Here is a 17,110-nt window from a genome sequence, read left to right as displayed (position 1 = left end):
TTCCAAACGCCCCAAGTTCCAAAATTCAGCGGTAACTCGTTTCCTGGGCCACTCCCCGGCTCCGGCGCCTGCTCCCGTCCCCAACTTTCCCCTCCTCTCAACATCCAGCCCTTTGTGCGCCCTGGAACGGGTGGGGTGGGGTTGGAGACTGTGAGGACCCGAACCTCACCGCCAATTCCGCCCGAGGGGACCTGAACCCGAGGCGGAGAGCGGCCAGGCCGAAGGCTCGGGAAGCGGGCACCGCCGGGGGGCGCAGTGACCAGGCTGGCGTCCCCGCCCGCCTCTAAACTTAGCCGCGGTGACGCGCGGCCCGGCGATCGCGGCGGGGCCGGGGACGCAGGGGGGCCCGAATGGAGGGGGGCGGCTCGGCTCCGCGAGCCTCTATTTATAGCGCCCGGAACCCGAAATAGCGCGGAGCGGAGCGGCCGGGATGACGCGGGATCCGCCGGGGGCTGACTCACCCGGCCCCAAGCGGAGGCCCCCGGATGGGGGACAGTGGAGGCGCCTGGTCCCTACTCCGCGTCCTCCTGGGCACCTCTTCTGCTGGGACATCCCAAGTCTCCGCTGGAGAGGCTGCGGATGGATGTACAGCTAAGGGGAAGATCTGCAGCATGAGGGAATGAGGTTGGATCAAAAGTGGGACTTCCACCAAAAAAAAAAAAACACAGAACCCAGCCAGGCGGGGTAGCTCACGCCTGTAATCCCAGCACTTTGGGAGGCCGAGGCGAGCACATCAGCTGAGGTCAGGAGTTTGAGACCAGCCTGGCCAACATGGTCTCTACTAAAAATAACAAAAATTAGCCAGGCGTGGTAACAGACGCCTGTGATCCCAGCTACTTGGGAGGCTGAGGCATGAGAATCACTAGAACCCGGAAGATGGAGGTTGCAGGGAGCCGAGATCATGCCACTGCACAATAGCCTGGACAAAAAGAGCGAAACTCCATCAAAACAACAAAAAAAAGAAAGAACAGAACGAAAAGAGCCAAGGACCTATTTATACAAAAAGAGAAAGGGGGAAAGCGGGGAGGAGAACAGGGACGTTTTGGAGGCAAAGGAACGGACTCACTGACCCTGGGTAGTTGCTATTCCAGAGCACACGCTGTTCTCCACGTGCTACGATGTCTTGCATACTGTTCCCATTCCCTAACGTCCTTCTTTGCCTTCTCAGCCTTGAGAACTCGTGTACCTTCAGGACCTGGTGCCCAGGGCAATTTTTTTGTTTGTTTGTGAGACAGGGTCTCACTCTGTCACCCAGGCTGGAATGCAGTGGCTCGATCTCGGCTCACTGCAACCTCTGCCTCTTGGGTTCAAGCGATTCTCCTGCCTCAGCCTCCCTAGTAGCTGGGACCACAGGTGCATGCCACCACACCCAGCTAATTTTTTATTTTTAGTGGAGGTGGGGTTACACCATGTTGGCCAGGCTGATCTCGAACTCCTGACCTCAAGTGATATGCCTGCTTCGGCCTCCCAAAGTGCTGGGATTACAGGCATGAGCCATCTCATCTGGCCGGGACAATTCGTCACATAAAAACTCCGTGACCCACTGAACTGGGGGCCCCATAAGGGCAGGGCCAAGGCCATCTCGGTCATCACCTCGTCCCTAGCACTGCCCAGCACAGAACGGGCCTCGGAAGAAATTAACTGAATAAAAGCTGCCGGTGATAAAATAAAATGACATTTCCCAGATTATAATAGCAAATGTCTACTGCATGCTCTGTGCCTGGCAGGCATATTTCTGAGCCTTATCTCCTGTGCACCTCGCTACAGCCCTGCAGGGATGTGCTTTTATTAATTTTATCACCACCATCCCTGTGTTAGAGACAAAAACACCGAGGCCCAAAGGGGTAAAAGGTAAAAGTACTGGAGCTCACTGCTTGCAGTCACAGCTCTGTCTCTCTCTCTCTCTCTTTTTTTTTTTTGAGACGGAGTTTCGCTCTTTTTTTTTTTTTTTTTTTTTTTTTTTTTTTTTTTTTTAGTAGAGACGGGGTTTCACCTTGTTGACCAGGATGGTCTCGATCTCTTGACCTCGTGATCCACCCGCCTCAGCCTCCCAAAGTGCTGGGATTACAGGCGTGAGCCACCGCGCCCGGTAGTTTCGCTCTTGTTACCCAGGCTGGAGTGCAATGGCGCGATCTCGGCTCACCGCAACCTCTGCCTCCTGGGTTCAGGCAATTCTCCTGCCTCAGTCTCCTGAGTAGCTGGGATTACAGGCACACGCCACCATGCCCAGCTAATTTTTGTATTTTTAGTAGAGACGGGGTTTCACCATGTTGACCAGGATGGTCTTGATCTCTTGACCTCGTGATCCACCTGCCTCAGCCTCCCTAAGTGCTGGGATTACAGGCTTGAGCCACCGCACCCGGCCTTCTGTTTTTTTTTTTTTTTTTGAGGTGGAGTTTCACTCCTGTTGCCCAGGCTGGAGTGCAATGGCTTGATCTCGGCTCACCTTAACCTCTGCCTCCTGGATTCAAGCAATTCTGCCTCAGACTCCCGAGTAGCTGTGATTACAGGCATGAGCCACCACGCCCAGCTGATTTTGTATTTTTAGTAGAGATAGGGTTTCTCCATGTTGGTCAGGCTGGTCTCCAACTCCAGACCTCAGGTGATCTGCCTACCTGAGCCTCCCAAAATGCTGGGTTTACAGGAGTGAGACACCTGCGCCCAGCCTAGAGATTTCTCTTAAACCTGGGTCACCTTGGCTCCAAAGGTGTTCGGTTTTCAGAATACACACACCTGGGCACTGTGGAACCAAAAGCTAGGGATTGAGTCTCAGCCTGCAGCCCAAAGAACCTTATGGGGTCCCCCAGCACCCCTTCAGGGGGTTCTACAAGTTCAAAATTATCCTAAGTGGGGCGCGGTGGCTCACGCCTGTAATCCCAGCACTTTGCGAGGCTGTGGCAGGTGGATCACTTAAAGTCAGGAGTTCAAGACCAACCGCGCAAGCATGGTGAAACCCCATCTCTACTAAAAATACAAAAAATCAGCCAGGTGTGGTGGTGGGGGCCTGCGATTCCAGCTACTTGGGAGGAAGAAGCAGGAGAATCGGGAGACAAAGTTTGCAGTGAGCCGAGATCGCACCACTGCACTCCAGCCTGGGCAACAAAGCAAGATCCTGTCTCAAAAAAAAATCATCATAATATTGACATAATATATGATACATAATAATAATAATAATACTGGCCGGGCGCGGTGGCTCAAGCCTGTAATCCTGGCACTTTGGGAGGCCAAGGCGGGTGGATCACAAGGTCGAGAGATCGAGACCATCCTGGTCAACATGGTGAAACCCCGTCTCTACTAAAAATACAAAAAATTAGCTGGGCGTGGTGGCGCGTGCCTGTAATCCCAGCTACTCAGGAGGCTGAGGCAGGAGAATTGCCTGAACCCAGGAGGCGGAGGTTGCGGTGAGCCGAGATCACGCCATTGCACTCCAGCCTGGGTAACAAGAGCGAAACTCCGTCTCAAAATAATAATAATAATAATAATAATAATAATAATAATACTTATTGGGGGGTGGGGTCTCAGTCTTGCCCAGGCTGGAGTGCAATGGCGCGATCTCGGCTCACTGCAACTTCCACCTCCCGTGTTCAAGCGATTCTCCTGCCTCAGCTTCCCGAGTAGCTGGGACTACAGACATGTGCCACCATGCCTGGCTAATTTTTTGTATTTTTAGTAGAGACGGAGTTCCACCATATTGGCCAGTGCAACTTCCACGATATCGCAACAGACCAAACGCAGACACACACGTGAGGACCCAGCTGTCTACTGTTAAGCCTGACGTGAATGTGATTTGCAAAAATTAAAACAATGCCCTTAGTTACTAAATTTTTGTTTCAGGCTGGGCACGGTGGTACACGCCTATAATCCCAGGACTTCGGGAGGTCGAGGTGGGAGAATGACTCGAGCCCAGGAGTTCAAGACCAGCCTGACCAACACGGAGAAACCCCGTCGCTACTAAAAATACAAAAATTAGCTGGGCATGGTGGTGCATGCCTGTAATCCCAGCTTCTCGAGAGGCTGAGGCAGGAGAATCAATTGAACTCGTGAAGGGGAGGTTTCGATGAGCCAAGATCGCACCATTGCACTCCAGCCTGGGTGACAAGATCGAAACTCCATCTTAAAAAACAAACAAACAAACAAACAAAAACAGCCTGGGCAACTTAGGAAGACCCTGATTTCTACAAAAACATTGTTAAAATGAGCTGTGCTTGGTGGTGCAGTCCTAAATTCTGAACTACTTGGGAGGCTGAGGTGGGAGGATCACTTGAGCCCAGCAGGTGGAGGCTGCAGTGAGTCTTAATTATACCACTGCACCCAGCCTTGAAAACAGAGTGAGAACCTGTCCCCCCAAAAATTGTTTTTTATTTTGGAAAACATTGTTATTTTCATTTAAAACATACAAAAATCACAACATTTATTATTATCAATTATTTTTAGAGATGGGGTCTTGCTGTGCTGCCCAGGTTCATCTCAAACTCAAGTGATTCTTACACCCCAGCCTCCCAAGTAGCTAGGATTACAGGTGTACACCACTGCACCAGCTACTTTTTTTTTTTTTTTTTTTGAGACAGAGTCTCACTCTCTTGCCCAGGCTGGAGTGCAATGGCACGATCTCGGCTCACCGCAACCTCCACCTCCCGGGTTCAAGCAATTCTCCTGCCTCAGTCTCCCTAGCAGCTGGGACTACAGGCATGTACCACCATGCCTGGCTAATTTCTGTATTTTTAGTATGAATCAACAAATATTTCTAAAATTTCTCAGTTTTAATTTCCAATACATTAAATATCGATAGAAATCATACACATCAACAGAAACTCTTTGGGGTCCTCAATACTTTGAAAAATTTGAGACAGGGTCTCACTCTGTTGCCCAGGCTGGAGTTCAGTGGTGCAACCACAACTCACTGCACGCTTGAACTCCTGGGCTAAAGCAATCTCCCTACCTCAGCCTCCCAAATAGCTAAGACTACAGGTGCGCACCGCCACTCCTGGCTGCTTTTTGTTTTTTTTTTTTTTTTTTTTTTTTTTAAAGATGGGGTGTAAGCCAGGCGCGGTAGCTCAAGCCTGTAATCCCAGCACTTTGGGAGGCTGAGGCGGGTGGATCACGAGGTCAAGAGATCGAGACCATCCTGGTCAACATGGTGAAACCCCGTCTCTACTAAAAATACAAAACATTAGCCGGGCATGGTGGCGCGTGCCTGTCATCCCAGCTACGCAGGAGGCTGAGGCAGGAGAATTGCCTGAACCCAGGAGGCGGAGGTTGCGGTGAGCCGAGATCGCGCCATTGCACTCCAGCCTGGGTGACAAGAGTGAAACTCCGTCTCAAAAAAAAAAAAAAAAAAAAAAAAAAAAAAAAAAAAAGATGGGGTGTTGCTATGTTGCCCAGGTAGAGGCCTTCAATAATTAGGAATGTAAGGGGGCCAGGTGTCATGGCTCACGCCTGTAATCCCAGCACTTTGGAAGGCCAAGGTGGGCGGATCACTTGATGTCAGGAGTTCGAGATCAGCCTGGCCAACATGGCGAAACCCCATCTCTACCAAAATCACAAAAATTAGCTGGGCAAGGTGTCGGGCGCCTATAATCCCAGCTGCTCAGGGGGCTGAGGCAGGAGAATTGCTTGAACCCAGCAAACAGAGGTTGCAGTGAGCCGAGATCATGCCACTGCACTCCAGACTGGGACACAGAGCAAGACTCCGTCTCAAAAAAAAAAAAAGAGTGTAAGGGGTTCTGCAGCCAATATGTTTAAGAATCAATGGACTAGGCCAGTCTCAAAAAACAAATGAACAAAAATTTAGCTGGGGCATGGTGGTGCACAGCTGTAATCCCAGCTACTTGGGAAGCTGGGATTGAACTCCAGACCTCAGGTGATCTGCCAGCCTCGGCCTCCCAGAGTGCTGGGATTACAGGCGTGAGCCACCGCGCCTGGCACCTTGTAGAAATGGGGTTTCACCATGTTGGCCAGGCTGGTCTCGAATTCACGACCTCAGGTGATCCAGCAGCCTCAGCCTCCCAAAATGCTGGGATTACAGGCATGAGCCACCGTGCCCTGCCCAGTTTAATTTTTTATTTTATTTTATTTTATTTTATTTTATTTTATTTTATTTTTGAGACAGAGTTTCGCTCTTGTTACCCAGGCTGGAGTGCAATGGCGCGATCTCGGCTCACCGCAACCTCCGCCTCCTGGGTTCAGGCAATTCTCCTGTCTCAGCCTCCTGAGTAGCTGGGATTACAGGCACGCGCCACCATGCCCAGCTAATTTTTTTGTATTTTTAGTAGAGACGGGGTTTCACCATGTTGACCAGGTTGGTCTCGATCTCTCGACCTTGTGATCCACCCACCTCGGCCTCCCAAAGTGCTGGGATTACAGGCTTGAGCCACCGTGCCCGGCAATTTTTTTTTTTTAATATTATTTTTTATTTTTTGTCAGTACATGTTCTCATCTGATTTTTTTATTTTTATTTTTGTGGTTTTTTTTGTAGAGATGGCATCTCACTATGTTGCCCAGGTTGGTCTCAAGGTCCTCAGTTCAAACCATCCTTCTGCCTCAGCTTCCCAAATTACCGGATTTATAGGCGTGAGTCACTGCACAGGGCCCTGACATCTTGATTTCAATTTCTTTGGTCATAACCCAGAAGTGGGATTGCTGGATCCATATGCGTAACTTTATTTTTTATGTGTTTGTTTATTTCTTTAAGACAATCTCACTCTGTCACCCAGGCCAGAGTGCAGTGGTACGATCTCGACTCACTGCAACCTCTGCCCCCTGGGCTCAAGTGATCCTCCTATCTCAGCCTTCTGAGTAGCTGGAACTACAGGTGTGAACCACCACACCCTGATAATTATTTTGTATTTTTTTTTTTTTTTTTTTTTTTTGAGACGGAGTTTCGCTCTTGTTACCCAGGCTGGAGTGCAATGGCACGATCTCGGCTCACCGCAACCTCCGCCTCCTGGGTTCAGGCAATTCTCCTGCCTCAGCCTCCTGAGTAGCTGGGATTACAGGCACGTGCTACCATGCCCAGCTAATTTTTCGTGTTTTTAGTAGAGACGGGGTTTCACCATGTTGACCGGGATGGTCTCGATCTCTTGACCTCGTGATCCACCCGCCTCGGCCTCCCAAAGTGCTGGGATTACAAGCTTGAGCCACCACGCCCGGCCTTATTTTACTTTTTAAAGGATCTCATTATATTGCCCAGGCTGGTCTCAAACTCCTGGGCTCAAGCAATCTGCCTGCCTTAGCCTCTCAAAGTGTACCATACTCTGCCCTAAATTTTATATTTAATTTTATAATTGACATTTAATAATTGGTCATACTTATGGGGTACAGAGTGATATTCTGATACATGCATACAATGTGTAAGAATCAATTCGCATATCCAAGAATCGGTATCTCATATCAATTAGCATATCCATTACCTCAAATATTTATCATTTGCTTTGTGATGGAAACATTGAAAATTCTCTCCTCCAGCTGTTTGAAAATATACAATAAATTGGGCCGGGTGTGGTGGTTCCCACCTGTAATTCCAGCACTTTGGGAGGGGGAGATGGGCAGATCACCTGAGGTCAGGAGTTCGAAACCAGCCTGGCCAACATAGGGAAACCTTATGGCTACTAAAAACACAGAATTTGCTGGATGTGATGGCCCATGCCTGTAATCCCAGCTACTCAGGAGACTGAGGCAGGAGAATCACTTGAATCCGGGAGGTGGCAGTTGCAGTGAGCCGAGAGGCGCCACTGCACTCCAACCCTGGCGATAGAGATTCCATCTAAAAATATGTGTGTGTGTGTGTGTGTGTGTGTGTGTGTGTGTAAATTATAGTCATCCTGCAGTGCTATAGAACACCAGAAGTTACTCGTTTTATCTGACTGTAGTTTGGTATCTTTTAACCGGCCTCTCTATTCTCTCTCCCCCAACGCCATCTCTACTAAAAATACAAAATTAGGCAGGCTTTGTAGCTCGTGCCTGTAATCCCAGCTACTTGGGAGGCTAAGGCAGGAGAATCTCTTGAACCCAGGAGGTGTAGGTTGCAGTGAGCCGAGATCGCACCACTGCACTCCAGCCTGGGCGGCAGAGCGAGATTCTGTCTCAAAACGAAGTAAAACAAAACAAAACAAGCAGACAAATAGCACCTGGTTTTCTGGGAGGCAGTGAGTTCCCCATTTAGGAAGTGTTCAATCTGAAGTTGAAATGATGGTGCCTTGCGATTCATGCTGCAAGCCTCAATCCAGTTCCTCTCCGTGCCTCAGTTTCCTCATTTATAAAATGGGCGTGGACGACTCAGTAAGGTCCGATTAAAAATAATAACAGTAGGCCGGGCGCGGTGGCTCAAGCCTGTAATCCCAGCACTTTGGGAGGCCGAGGCGGGTGGATGACGAGGTCGAGAGATCGAGACCATCCTGGTCAACATAGCGAAACCCCGTCTCTACTAAAAATACAAAAAACTAGCTGGGCATGGTGGCGCGTGTCTGTAATCCCAGCTACTCAGGAGGCTGAGGCAGGAGAATTGCCTGAACCCAGGAGGCAGAGGTTGCGGTGAGCCGAGATCGCGCCATTGTACTCCAGCCTGGGTAACAAGAGCGAATCTCCGTCTCAAAAAAAAAATAATAATAATAATAATAATAACAGTAGTAGTAATAATAATAGGCTGGGTGCGGTGGCTCAACCTGTAATCGCAACATTTTGGGAGGCCGAGGTAGCAGAATCGCTTGAGCTCGGGAGTTCTAGACCACCCTGGGGCAATACAGCGAGGCTCCATCTCAAAGAAATCATCATCATAAAAATAAATGAATAGAAAAGTTGAGACGGACTCGGGCCCAGCTCCTGCCTGTGATCCCCACGGGAGCCACCAGGGGGCGCGGCGCCCCTGCCCAAAACTCCGCCGTCGGCTCCGAACCTCGGCGGACGCGTCCGGACGCTCCTGGAAGGTTCTGTGCCCCGCCAGCGCGCAGGCCCCCGGGAGCCCGGGAGGCGGGTGCCCACGTGGGCTGTCCAGGGCGCCCCGTATCCGGGCCCCCTCGCCGTGCCGCGGGGCGGGCAGACGGCGGTGACTCAGGCGCGCGCGCCTCCCCGGGGCCCTCCGTGGTCTCGAGGGGGCGCGCACGGCCTCGGGAACCCGCGCGGCGCCGCGTCCATTTTTACCCCAGCGCCGCTAAAAATAGTCGCCGCGCTCCGAGCCGAGCCCGAAATAGCGGCCCCCAGATAAGGCAGGACGACTCAGCGCTTCCGGGGAGCGGAAGGGGGAGCGCGCGGGGGGAGCGGTGCTGGGCGCAGCCCGGCCGCGCAGGCACCGCTGTCCCCAGCGCACCCCCACTCCGTCCCGGCGGTCACACTCGCCCCAGGCTGCGACCTCCGCCCCGCCGCTAGCCCGGCTGCCTTGCTGCGCCCCCCACACTGTATCCCACATCCCCTGCCCCCCATCCTCAGCTTCACCTCCATCCTCCCCTGCCCCCCAGCGACGTCCCCCACTGGTCCTCATCCCCAGACCCCAGCCTGTCCTACCCCCGTCCTTATTCCCCCGTGCACCCTCATCGCCAATCTCCTGCCGTCCTGAATCTGCCCCTTCCCACATCTGTCCTCAAGGCCAGCCTCTATGGGGGCAGGGCAGGGCAGGAGGGTCACAGGGAGTCAGGAGACCTGCGGGCTGAGGGCTGAGGGCTGGGGGTCAGGATCTGATTTCTTGGTTTGTTTCTACAATGGGCAGAGGTAGACTTAGGTCTGGGGGTTGAACAAGGGATATTTAAGTCTTGCCTGGTCTCAGCTGAGGGGAGGCATGGCAGGCATCAGGGCTCATTCTGTGACCAGGATTGGGGCTCAGGCTGGGGACTGACCAAATGTGAGGTCACTGTGTCACCAGAGTTAGGGCTTATCCTTGAGCTGTCGCTTTATTTACCCACCTCCACTAATTTTTTTTTTTTTTTTTTTTTTTAATTTCAGACAAGGCCCAGGCTGGAGTGCAGTGCTGGGATCTTAGCTCACTGCAGCCGTGAACTCCTGGGTTCAAGAGATTCTCCACCTCAGTCTTCGTAGTAGCCGGGACTACAGGTGTGCACCACCACACCTGGCTAATTTTTTGTTTGTTTGTTTTCTGAGACGGAGTTTCGCTCTTGTTGCCCAGGCTGGAGTGCAATGGCACAATCTCTGCTCACTGCAAACTCTGCCTCCCCAGTTCAAGCGACTCTCCTGCCTCAACCTTCCTTAGTAGCTGGGATTACAGGCACAGGCCACTACACTCAGCTAATTTTGTATTTTTAGTAGAGACAGAGTTTCTCCATGTTGTTCAGGCTGGTCTTAAACTCCCGACCTGAGGCGATCCGCCCGCCTCAGCCTCCCAAAGTGCTGGGATTACAGGTGTGAGCCCCCGCGCCCAGCCCAGCTCGCTAATTTTTAATTTTTTTTTTGTAGAGATGGAGTCTCCATGCCTTGCCTGCCTTGCCCAGGCTGGTCTTGAACTCCTGGCCTCAAGTGATGCTCTGGCTTCCACCTGGGAAGGCACTGAAATGACAGGCAGAGATACTGAGCCCACCTCCACTAAGATTGTTTCCTCCTTTGCAAGTCAGTGGTTGGGCATGACAGCTCCAGGCAGGCCCTGGGAACAGCCAGAACTCTGATCTCTCTGGTCCTAGGTCTTTGCTTTGCCCTTAGATCCTCTGAAGGCCCCCCATTTCCATGTCCTGAGATTCTCAGTGCCTACTCCAAGAATCAGTGTCGGGCCTCAAGAACCTACATTGTATGTTCTGGAGGTTCACAGGCAGCACCAGAAGTCAGAATGAGCATGTAAGCTCAGGGCCCTGCAGTGGGCAGCAGAGATACCAGTTGAAGCCCAGGTCTCCACCCAGGTAGCAGGGTGGATGGGGGGGATCAGCCCTGAGATGAAGTGTGGGTGGAAGATACCTAGATACGTTTTAGAGTCAGTCACCGGGTGTGGGAGCTCATGCCTGTAATCCCAGCACTTTGGGAGGTTGAGGCAGGTAGATCACGAGGTCAGGAGTTCAAGACCAGCCTGGCCAACATGGCAAAACCCCATCTCTACTAAAAATACAAAGCATTGGCCGGGCGCAGTGGCTCAAGCCTGTAATCCCAGCACTTTGGGAGGCCGAGGCGGGTGGATCACGAGGTCGAGAGATCGAGACCATCCTGGTCAACATGGTGAAACCCCGTCTCTACTCAAAATACAAAAAATTAGCTGGGCATGGTGGCACGTGTCTGTAATCCCAGCTACTCAGGAGGCTGAGGCAGGAGAATTGCCTGAGCCCAGGAGGCGGAGGTTGCGGTGAGCCGAGATCGCGCCATTGCACTCCAGCCTGGGTAAGAAGAGTGAAACTCCGTCTCAAAAAAAAAAAAAAAAAAAAATACAAAGCATTAGCCGGGCATGGTGGTGCTTGCCTGTAATCCCAGCTACTCAGGAGGCTGAGTCAGGAGACTTACTTGAACCCAGGAGGCAGAGGTTGCAGTGAGCCAAGATCGTGCTACTGTACTCCAGCCTGGGCGATAGAGCGAGACTCTGTCTCAAAAGAAAAAAAAAGAAAAGAAAAGTTTTAAGAGTCAGTCCAGAGATGGTAATTTTGAAATAGCTTTCTAAAGTTTTCAAGTAGCTGGGATTACAGGAGCCTATAACCAAGACTGGCTAATTTTTGTATTTTTTGTAGAGACAAGGTTTCACTATGTTGCCCAGGCTGGTTTTTTGAACTCCTGACCTCCAGCGATCCACCTACCTTGGCCTCTCCTTGCCCTCCCAAAGTGCTGGGATTTCAGGCATAAGCCATCGTGGCCAGCCTAATTTTTTTTTTAAATTTTGAAAACTGTTTTGAGGCTGAGTGCGGTGGCTCCCTCCTGTAATCCCATGCAGCACTTTGGGAGGCTGAGGTGAGAGGATTGCTTGAGCCCAGGATTTCAAGACCAGCCTGTACTTTATAGTGGGATCTCATCTCTGCAAAAAAAAAAAAAAAAAAAAAAAAAAAGTTTTTAAATTAGCCACGTGTGGTGGCATGCACCTGTGGTCCCACCTACTTGGGAGGCTGAGGTGGGAGGAATGGTGGAGCCCAGGAGGTGGAGGTTGTAGTGAGCCCAGATAACACCATTGCACTCTAGCCTGGACTACACAGTGAGACCCTGTCTCGAAAAGAAAAGAAAAAGTTACGGTAACTACAAAAGTATATTCCTTGGAAAAGTAAATTTCCCTCCCACTCTGATCCTCACTTCTCAACATTAGCTTTTTTTTTTTTTTTTTTTTTTGAGACGGAGTTTCGCTCTTATTACCCAGGCTGGAGTGCAATGGCGCGATCTCGGCTCACCGCAACCTCCGCCTCCTGGGTTCAGGCAATTCTCCTGCCTCAGTCTCCTGAGTAGCTGGGATTACAGGCACGAGCCACCACGCCCAGCTAATTTTTTTTTGTATTTTTAGTAGAGACGGGGTTTTGCCATGTTGACCAGGATGGTCTCGATCTCTTGACCTCGTGATCCATCCGCCTCGGCCTCCCAAAGTGCTGGGATTACAGGCTTGAGCCACCGTTTTTTTTTTTGTTTTGTTTTGTTTTGTTTTTTTGAGACAAGTCTGTCTGCCCAGACTGGAGTGCAGTGGCGCGATCTTGGCTCACCGCAACCTCCGCCTCCTGAGTTCAAGCAATTCTCTGCCTCAGCCTCCCGAGTAGCTGGGATTACAGGCGCCCACCACCATGCTCGGCTAATTTCTGTATTTTAGTAGAGACCGGGTTTCACCATCATGGCCAGGCTGGTCTCAAACTCCTGACCTCGTGATTCACCTGCCTCGGCCTCCCAATGTGCTGAGATTTCAGGCGTGAGCCACCGAGCCCAGCCAGTATTAACTATTTTTTATGTATCCTGGCCAATAGATCCTGAGCTGTCACAATGTCCCTGGCCTGTGCAAAGCCCATCACAGGAATGAAGTAGCTGGAATCACTTAGCACTCAGCGAGTGGGCCAGGCACCATTGCTATGCCCATTTTAGAGATGAGAAAACTGAGGCTTGGAGAGGTGCAAGGATGTGTCCTTTTCAGGGCCTTGCTCTGAAGGCTTTCAAAGTTGAGGCAAGGAAGTGGATGAGATCAGAGAGGCAAGGTTCAGGCCAGGACACAAATCCCAGGGATCCTGACAGGCATGGGGAGTCAAGGAAGGCTGCCTGGAAGAAGAGTAAGGGTAGCCAGGGAGGCATTTTCCAGAACCTTCTGATGGAGGGCTTGGATGGAGGTAGATAACTCTGTCTGGGAGGCAAGGGAACCACCAGCAGCAGGGCGTGGCCCCTCCTCAGACCCATAGGACCCCAGAGGTATGTACAGGAGGAGAAGCAGGCTGCTTGATGACAGCTCAGGGACACAACTCAGTCACAGCACAGCCGGCTTAGTTATGACGTCTGAGAGATTTACCAACTGCCTTAAGACCAGCATCCCTAGTCATGCCCCGCGGGGGGGGATGAAGATAGGAGGAAGTGACAGGCCATGGCGGAGGGAGGGGCGAGGCAGTCACACACAGACCAGGGATTCAGGAGCTGAGGGATGTGTAGTGCCCTCTACTAGGGAGGGGTCTCCCAGCTGCCTGGGTGTGAGGGTCCATCTTATTGATCTGTCTAGTGAAGGAGGCCGGGCTCCAAGGGGGTATGGCTGGAGTCAGTCACAGCAGTTTGGGATGGGGTCCACCCAGGCGCTGCTAGGATCAGTCACTGCTGTGTCCCCGTCACCTAAGGCAGTAACTGGGACATAGCCGCACTCCATCCATCTTTACTAAATGAATGAAACGAATAAAAAGGGTCAGCACTCTCTGGGACTCAGTTTACCCTCGTGGCCATTGGCCTGCTTCAACCAAGGACCTCCCTAAGAACACCCCTCCCCCACCCTGGGTCCCAATCCCAGATCCCAGATCTCCAGAGAGTAAGAAAACGGGTTCGCGCCTTTGGTGGACTCCGCCCGCTTGTGACGTCACGAGTCGCTCCCCCTGGATCCCGACCCGGGCCTCTCCCTTGGGATGGGGGCGGAGAGGAACCCGGGAGTCCAGACTTGGGCCCCTCCCCGGGAGCAGGCGGGGCTGGCAGGGTTACACAACCCGTCCTGGCTTCCCTAGGGAAGTCGCCGGACGTCCTGGCCGGGTCGGGGACAATGGGCGAGGAGCGCCCCTCCCGCGGGAACCTGGAAGTGGCAGGGGCTCCCCGTCTTCTGATTCACCCTTGTTTCCGGCCCGGTTCAGCCTCCTCCCTGGGGATCCTGTCTTCTCCCAACTCTACCCTCCTGTGGCCCTGCAGTTCGGCTCTTTGGGCGAACCGGCAAACCTCTCTCCTCTACACCCCCACCCCTCTTTGAGACCTCCCCAGCGCCCCCCGAAACTCTGTGCCCTCACACTCATCGCTTGCAATTCCCGAATCCCCTAAACTTCCAGCGTTCGGGTCCTTCCTTCACTCATCCATACCGGGCCCCTCTTCCCGGCCCCCAAACTACCCGGACTGTGCTGCCCACCTCTCCCAATTCCCTCCCCCGGCTCCCCAAGCTTTTCCCAGTATCTTCTCCCGCTTCCCTCCAACTGACCCCAGTACACTTTCTTGTCCCCCCCCAATCCCAGCCTCCCGCAGTTCCCTCCAGGATTCCCGAAGGGCCCCAACGTCCCTACTTCATCTCCCCAAATTCCGTTCCCCGTTTCTCCCCCTCGCCCAGCCAGTCGCCGCGGCCCCCACCCCAGGGCCCCTCCTCGCCCCTAGGCTCAGGGCTGGCCCGCACCCCTCCCAGGCGCGCTCCCACGCCGGGCGCGGGTTCCCAGGCCGCCCCCCCGCGGTGGCCCAGAGACCCAGTTTGCTGCGGCAAAACATTGGTCTCCGGGCAACAGGCCCCGCCCCGCCCCAGGGCCGCCAGCTGCGGCTAGGCGGTCAGGAGGCCACCGGGCCCGAGCGGTGCACCCAGGCCGCTGCGCCGCCGAAACCCCGGCCTTGGGCTCCAGAGGCCTCGGGGCGCAGAAACCCAGAGACCGAGGCGCAGCAACGCGGAGATAACAGAGATCAAGACGCCGGAGCAAGAACTTCGGAGGGAGGCGTGGAGGCCGAAGCCACAGGGAGCTGTCGGGGCGCAGAGACAGAAGGAGAAACCACGAGACGGATCGAACAAGGACCGGAGCCCAGAAATAAGCACAGAAATAGTGTAGTTACACACGGGTAACATCGGGGCCGGCAGGGACGCCTCGGGTGGATGAATAATCTATCTCTAGTCCTCAGGACCTTTGCACTCCGTTCAAGGGACTTCCCCTCTCTCACTCTCAGTTTCTGGATCTGTAAAATGGGTACATTAATACGCAGCTCTTAGCAAATCGGGCTGTTGTGACGATATCGTGAATTCGCAGACCCAGATCTTGTAGCACAATTCCTGGCATGTACGCTCATCATTCATTCATTCATTCCACGGATTTTGTTTGTTTGTTTGTTGTTGTTTGAGAGGAGTTTTGCTCTGTCACCCAGGCTGGAGTGGTGCCATCTCGGCTCACTGCAACCTCTGCCTCCCAAGTTCAAGCAATCCTCCCGCCTCAGCCTCCCAGGTAGCTAGGATTACAAGCCTTCGCCACCACACCCAGCTATTTATTGTATTTTTAGTGGAAATGAGGTTTCACCATGTTGGCCAGGCTGGTCTCGAACTCCTTAAGTGATCCGCCCACCTCTGCCTCCCCAAAGTGCTGGGATTACAGGTGTGAGCCACTGCACCCAGCACAATCAACAGATATTTATTGAGCATCTGCTATATGCCAAGCACTGGTAAGCACTGTGAGAATGCAGTACTGAACAAGACAAAACTCTCTGTCCTGGGAGCTTCCTCTTTGGAAGTCAAGAGGGATATGACCAACAAACAATTAACAAATGAGGAAGCCAGTATGGGTGGACAGAGAACATGGGGAGGTCAGAGAGACCAAGGGCTGGTTCTGCAGGGCCTGGTGGGCCAAGGTGAGGTCTTTAACTTACAGAGTGAGTCGGGAGCTATGGGAAGGTTTTGAGCAAAAGAGGAATGTGAACTGTTTTTTATTTTATTTATTTATTTATTTATTTAGAGACAGAGTTTCTTTCTTGTTGCTCAGATTGGAGTGCAATGGTGCAGTCTTGACGCATTGCAACCTCTGCCTCCTAGGTTCAAGCAATTCTCCTGCCTCAACCTCCCAAGTAGCTAGGATTACAAGTGCCTGCCACCATGCCCAGCTACAGTTTTTTTGTTTTTGTTTTGCATTTTTAGCAGAGAGAGGGGTTCACCATGTTGGCCAAGCTGGTCTTGAACTCCTGACCCCAGGTGATCCGCCCACCTCAGCCTCCCAAAGTGCTGGAATTACAGGCCACCACTTCTGGATTGCTCTTGATTTTTAACAGGGTCCTTCTGGCTGTAGGGGGGAATAGACTTTGCGAGACAAGTGTGGAGTCAGGGAGGCCCATCACTGTCATGGTCCAGGTGAGTCCAGTGGTGACTTGTACTAGGAGGTAGCAGGGATGAATTTTGGAGGTCCTTAGAGCGACAAAATTTGCTGATAAGCACGTTCATAGCAAGCTCTCAGTAGATGGCAGCACTTACCATTAAGTTAGGTGGTACTCACCACATCCCCATAAAGCTTATCATCCCTATTTTACAGATGCAGAAACTGAGGCCCAAAAAAGTCACTTAACTTGTCCAAGGTCTCATGGCTCAGTCTAGCTCCAAAGATGGTACCCCTTTATTAAGACGGCTATTCCCAAGCCCACACACCCGAACATAACACTCTCAGAGCCTAGAGCTGCATCTAACCCTGTACTCATCCCTGTGGGCCCCAGGACTCCTGGAGCTGTGTCCTCATCAGCCACACCCAGCTGGTGTAGAAAGTAGGGGCCGGGCTGGGCATGATGGCTCACACCTGTAATCCCAGCACTTTGGGAGGCTTAGGCAGGCAGATCGCCAGGTCAGGAGTTCGACACCAGCCTGGCCAGCGTGGCAAAACCCCATCTCTACTAAAAATACAAAAATCAGCTGGGCATGGTGGCGGGCACCTGTAGTTCCAGCTACTCAGGAGGCTGAGGCAGGAGAATCGCTTGAACCCGGGAGGCAGAGGTTGCAGTGAGCTGAGATCGGGCCATCGCACTCCAGCCTGGGCGACAGGGTGAGACTCCGTCTCAAAAA

General features: G+C 52.4%; 1 protein-coding gene across 2 annotated transcripts in view; it reads right to left on the bottom strand.

The window, feature by feature from the left end:
* ERCC1 (ERCC excision repair 1, endonuclease non-catalytic subunit) overlaps positions 1–17,110 on the bottom strand; it is a 70,823-nt gene that overhangs the window by 21,129 nt on the left and 32,584 nt on the right. The window contains exon 2 of one of the 2 annotated variants that reach the window (XM_039466485.2): positions 462–604. The exons of the other annotated variant lie outside the window; for it this stretch is intronic. The gene's annotated coding sequence lies outside the window, so the exon portion shown is untranslated. The remainder of the gene's footprint in view (positions 1–461; positions 605–17,110) is intronic. 2 annotated transcript variants of the gene reach the window in all.

Source organism: Saimiri boliviensis, chromosome 14 (assembly GCF_048565385.1).
Source record: "Saimiri boliviensis isolate mSaiBol1 chromosome 14, mSaiBol1.pri, whole genome shotgun sequence".
NCBI classification, from domain to species: Eukaryota; Metazoa; Chordata; class Mammalia; order Primates; family Cebidae; genus Saimiri; species Saimiri boliviensis.
This window is presented reverse-complemented; position numbering and strand designations above follow the sequence as displayed.